At 35.5% G+C, this 6,086-nt stretch overlaps 1 long non-coding RNA gene across 1 annotated transcript; it reads left to right on the top strand.

The window, feature by feature from the left end:
• Positions 1-2,913: 2,913 nt before the first annotated feature.
• Positions 2,914-4,697, top strand: LOC139885572 (uncharacterized). Its single transcript, XR_011772000.1, has 3 exons — positions 2,914-3,220; positions 3,712-3,767; positions 4,520-4,697. It is a non-coding gene; the product is annotated as an uncharacterized lncRNA (long non-coding RNA).
• The last annotated feature ends 1,389 nt before the right edge of the window (positions 4,698-6,086 follow it).

Genomic DNA, 6,086 nt, shown 5'->3' with positions numbered 1-6,086 from the left:
GGTTGATCAGGTGATCAACAATTTCCCAATGCATTTTTTATGTACACCTATCCAAATTCTCCAAAACGGGTTACTACCACTCAAACCCGACCATCAACTCAAAAAGGGTCAAATTTACTTCGTGTTTCCCAACTCAACACTTAGATTCAACGCGACTCCTGATGACTTGACCTCTTTAACTAAGAAGCTCACGAACATAGCCAAAACTGGCAGATGTCTTGCAAAGTCGGTCCCAAGTAGTCCTTCGGCTAGTCCGTTATGCAGTCCACAAGCTATAACTAAAAACCATTCTTTCGACCGCAAACTTGGTGATTATGAGGAAGCGAGATTGCTAAATTCACCTAAATTACCTCTTTGGAAGCCGATTTTGGATACTATTATAGAAGGTTAGTGATATCAAAGTTATGTAACATATTAAAATTTAATTTTTATAATAATAGCATTAAGGACCGTCGTTAAAGTGCATAAGACTATTGTATGTAACGGTTATATGCTTAATTTAAAGTGGTTGTTATGAAACCGTACATGAGTTTTATCTACCTTAATGATGGCTCTTAGAGTTGTCTTTGAAAAATTTATTGAATTTTCGTGGTTGTCTCGATCATAACTTGTGAAACAAGTGCTCAAAAGAACATGCTTAAAGAACACTGGTTGATCAGTTCTCAACGTGCACGTATTTTATGTTAAAAGTTGTTTGTAGCCATAGTTAAATTAGTTTTTTCACTTGTTAGAGTTGACATTGTAGTTTAAACTTTAAAGTTAACATTAACTAATGGAGTAGCCCAAGATTATTAATGCTAATTATTACGTATACGTAGTATTATTTATAACTCGTATTTATTATTGTTATTATTTTTGATAAATAATGTTGTTAAATATTATATACACACTACACAAGTTGCTTATGTACATTTATTAAAATTGGATTATGAAATTGTTTAAGAGTGAAAAATACTCTGTATTGCCCAAACGGCAAGCATCAATTCAACTACGATTAGAATAAAGATAATAGCCGGCCAGTCATTTAATTTCAAAAAATAATTTAGTTTTTTTAAAAAAAATAATAATGTAAAAAAAAAAAAAAACATATTGCGTTTATGATTAGATGTTGGTTAATTAATGGTGAAAGTCACTTAAACTAAACAATAGGTTGACAGACTTTGCGACTTTTGATAGTATAATGACAAGTATAGCCGAGAGTGAACCGGTTATGATAAATCTAATTAACTCTAGCGAAATCTCGCGTCCGCTGACTCGGAACACGTATCAGAAAAAACGTAAGGAGAGAGTGGTTCAAGGTGACAAAATGGCTAAATTCGGTGTGTTCATTAAGGACATTTGAGTTATTTTATATCGGTTTCATGTTTTTTGTTTCGTCGTAATCTTCAGAGTTTGCATTTCATTGTGTCATCTATTTTTAGATATGGTTAGTGTCGGTTTCGGTTAGGTGAGACTCGGTATAGATAGTTCGTTGTTAGCCGCTTTCTAGGCACGAGCCTCACCGGAGTCCTCTTTTATACTTGTTGTTGAATTCGTTTTCTTTTTGAAAATGTTTTCTGTTTATATATAAGTTATTATTTTTTCGCTAAAAAACAATAGGTTGACTTTAAACACCTTATCTCATATTTATTGATCTGCTTCATTTATTGCCCTGTTGGCGTAGTTCTTATCAATAAATACATGATAAAGATCAAAAATGAAAAAAAAAAAATTATATAAAGAAAAAACGCAAGTTATATACGTGCATCGTATGAGTTAGATATTTTTCACATCTATTTATTCTCATACTCGCATATAAGATCAAATAGCTAGATACTCCGTATTAATTTTATATGGACAATGGTATGTAGTTAAATTTGGGCTATTATCCCCATTTTTTTTTTGATCAAATCGGAGGGTCTTATGGTATCAACCAATCAGGGGCGGAGGGAGTATGGGTCAAGTGGGGTCAGATGACCCCTATGACCCAATCAAAATTAGTGTTAAAAATTTTAGTATTTTCATTTGCTCTAGGTTTAATAAAGCCTAATGACTAAATAAAAGAATATTTGATAATACTATTAGATTTTGGGCCATAAAAATTTACGGATTAGTATTTTCCTCTTCTCCGATTCTCCCTAACCAATCGTTTCTTGCTGCACGACTGCACCAATTTATCATAAAATAGCATATCAAATTAGAAGCAGATGATTGAAGTGGGTTGTTATTATACATCTTCAACGTAAACTTTTCAAGTGTTAATAATTTTTTTGAATTAAAGGAGGTAATTTTTTAATTAATTAATTTAGGGTTTGCAAAATCTATGTTAATTAATTCGTATGCTCTTTTCCGTAAGTTGCGTATCAATGATCGATACATATATGAGTTCAAATGTTTCGTGCTTATCAGTTTATTAGTTTATGTGTTTGTCATGTGTAATGCACCAATGTTTATATATGATAGGTGTTATAAAATCAGTAAGTCACTTGGTCTTAGTATTACTAAGATGTGTTTGCCATGGGATGATTTATTGACAAGTGTTGGATACTAAAATAATTAAATTAATTAGTTAATTAGAAAACTAGTTCATACACAGAAACCTATTTACATGTTATGATTTCAATATTAATTGTTAATAAATGTTGTTAATTGATAGATATGGAAAAGACTCTTAGAAGAAAAGAATTATCTTCTTCGACGCTAATTAATGATGTTGATTCGATAAATATAATATAGGAAAAGTGTAGTTTTTGGGCATACTTTTTGCAGTTTTTGTGGCATACTTTGTGCAGTTTTTGTGTAACACTCAAATATTCATGGTACATAGAGTGCAAATGGCGTACATAAATGTATAGTGCATGGCGTAAATTAAAAAGCTCAGGAAACTGCTCAGACCACTGTGCGCGCCGCGCGCCGCGCACCACTAAGTGAGCGCGCCGCGCACCACTAAGTGAGCGCGCCGCGCACACTGCCAGCGACAGGATTCTATTTTTCTGCTTTTTGAGTTTAATGATGGGCATTTTGGTCATTTCACTTGGGGTCGGATTTGTGGCCATATCAACTGGTTTGGATCCAATTGTGGATCAATTTCACATCCATTCATCACTCTTATCTCCAAACCCTAGTGAGAGAAGAGTTTAGAGAGAGAAAGCTTCATTTGGGGAAGAAGGAGTTGGATTCTCACCAAAGCTCGGGTTTTAAAGTTGTTCATCTCGTTCACGGCTACGTTGTGGTAGTTTCGGTAAGTTCAAACTCCGAATTTCATTGGTTGATTTTGGTACTCGAGTTAGAGTTTGAACTTAAAATTGTTAGGAAACCCATTTAAACTCCTGAAGTGAGTTTATTGATGCTAGTAATCGGGTTATTGGTTGTTGTTGGTGGATTTTGGGTTGGTGAACAAATTGTCCATGATTAGGACTTGTATTTGGGTTTAATCACTAGGATTAGTGATTATGGAAGTGTTAGAACCCATTTTGTGTATTTGAAAGACTAATTTTGGAAATGAGTCAAAATTGGAGTTTTGGTTGATTTTGAGAATGATAAGTGTTTAACACTTAAGATTGGGTTCAATTGGCATAATAAGACCATTTTCACTTGTGTTAGCGATTATTGGTTAGTTTGGGCGCGTTTTGGGTTTGTAAGTGCAATTGGTCGAATTTGCACTAAGGGTCGAATTGAGTTGGTTTGTAAATCCACTCTAAGTGTGTTGTTGTAATTGTGATGATGGAATAGGTACATTTCATCGGCGAGTTGCGGATTATTCGGTAGCATTTCATCAAGGCGACAAGGTGAGTGGAATGATTATACATGTGCGTATATAATGTATCTATTTGTAGGGCGGGGGAGGGGCCGGGTATGCGTTGTCTATACCACCAAAGTTAGTGATATATTTCGTTGTACACTAACGATGGATATTTCGTTGTCCAAATTGCCCAAGAGTTAGTGATATATTTCGTTGTACACTAATGATGGACATTTCGTTGTCCAAACCGCCAAGAGTTAGTGATATACTTCGTTGTACACTAACGATTGCTTTGAATGGATATTTCGTTGTCCAATCCGACCAAGAGTTAGTGATATATTTCGTTGTACACTAACAATTGCTTTGAACGGATATTTCGTTGTCCAATCCGACCAAGAGTTAGTGATATATTTCGTTGTACACTAACGATTGCTTTGAACGGATATTTCGTTGTCCGAATGGCCTAGGGATTAGTGATATATTTCGTTGTACACTAACGGTTGTTATGAATACCGGTGGGAAATTCGAAGTACCATTCCCTTGTGTAATCGGCTAACCATGGTGACGTGTTGTAGTGTAACATTTTATATAATTCGAGTTATATATATGTTGTTGTGGTGCTAGCTTGTGGTCTTGAAGAATTTAGAGTTATACTTGCGAAGGTATGCTATGTAACTTGCTAGCGTGTATGAGGTATTTGTGTAAGTGTATGCAAGTAGGTATATTATATATGTATATGTATAATTATTGCATTCACTAAGCGTTAGCTTACCCTCTCGTTGTTTACCTTTTTTATAGATTTGCTTTGGAGACGGTGGCTCGGGTGAGCGCGGGGATTAGTGGACTTGCTTTGGATTTGGATTAGGATTGGGTAGCGTATCCTCAATCGCCATGCTCGGCTTTTATTTTGTGTTAGAAACTGGGGTCGAAAATTGTATTTCGTACTTAACTCGTAAAACGGGCCGATGTGGACCCGGTGTCGTAAAACTTGTTTATTATCAAAACGTGTTAGTTTTACTTATTATAATGTGTTGTGAAAACCGTTTGGTCTAATTGTGTCGGGAAGTCGAAGATCTTTTCGCGTGAAATGAACAAGTTGATCAGAACTGTCCAGGCCTCTGTGCGCGCCGCGCACAGAGGGTGGTGCGCGCCGCGCACTACACTAAGTATACAAATTTTTTTTTTTACGCGTATTTGGTTGGTTAACGGGTTGGGATGTTACATTTTGTGGCACACTTTGTGCAGTTTTTGGCTAGACTTTGTGCAGTTTTTTCGAGGTGTTTCGGCGCTGTTTTGGGGTTGTTTAAGGTTGTTTATGAGTTGTTTTGGAGCTGTATTGCTGCCATTTTGCTGGAGTACTATTTTGCTACTGTTTTTACCATGTTTTGTGCAGCTATGCTATTTTATTTTGACTCCGTTTAGTACAAATTTTAGTAGTGAAATTGTTTGCTTTAAATTATAGTTATTGTTGCAACTTTTTTTCGCCCCCATCAATTTAAAATCCTGGATTCACCACTGGTGCGAAGAAGAAAGGAGTAGAGGGAGGGTACGATGGACGATGGTGGTGGGTTTCATATACATCTGCTTTGATGTATGATGAATGAATTAGCCAATGATTTCTTTCCCTTCATTTTTATCTCAATTGAAAGCCATATAAGAAGAAGCACTCGATGGTGGTGGTTTTAATATTTACCAATACGCTCAAATCGGAAAGTGGAGCCTAAATATTAAAATCACCACCAATACGCTCAATTTGCATATAGATATTTTATACTAGTAAATATTAAAACCACCACCATCGAGTGCTTCTTCTTATATGGCTGTCAATTGAGATAAAAATGAAGGGAAAGAAATCATTGGCTAATTCATTCATCATACATCAAAGCAGATGTATATGAAACCCACCACCATCGTCCATCGTACCCTCCCTCTACTCCTTTCTTCTTCGCACCAGTGGCGAATCCAGGATTTTAAATTGATGGGGGCGAAAAAAGTTGCAACAATAACTATAATTTAAAGCAAACAATTTCACTACTAAAATTTGTACTAAACGGAGTCAAAATAAAACAGCATAGCTGCACAAAACATGGTAAAAACAGTAGCAAAATAGTACTCCAGCAAAATGGCAGCAATACAACTCTAAAACAACTCATAAACAACCTTAAACAACCCCAAAACAGCGCCAAAACACCTCGGAAAAACTGCACAAAGTCTAGCAAAAAACTGCACAAAGTGTGCCACAAAAACTACACAAAGTATGGCACAAAAACTGCAAAAAGTATGCCCAAAAACTACACTTTTCCTATATTATATTTATCGAGTCGAAGAAGATAATTCTTTTCTTCTAAGAGTCTTTTCCATATCT

This window comes from Rutidosis leptorrhynchoides, chromosome 1, assembly GCF_046630445.1.
Source record: "Rutidosis leptorrhynchoides isolate AG116_Rl617_1_P2 chromosome 1, CSIRO_AGI_Rlap_v1, whole genome shotgun sequence".
NCBI classification, from domain to species: Eukaryota; Viridiplantae; Streptophyta; class Magnoliopsida; order Asterales; family Asteraceae; genus Rutidosis; species Rutidosis leptorrhynchoides.
This window is presented reverse-complemented; position numbering and strand designations above follow the sequence as displayed.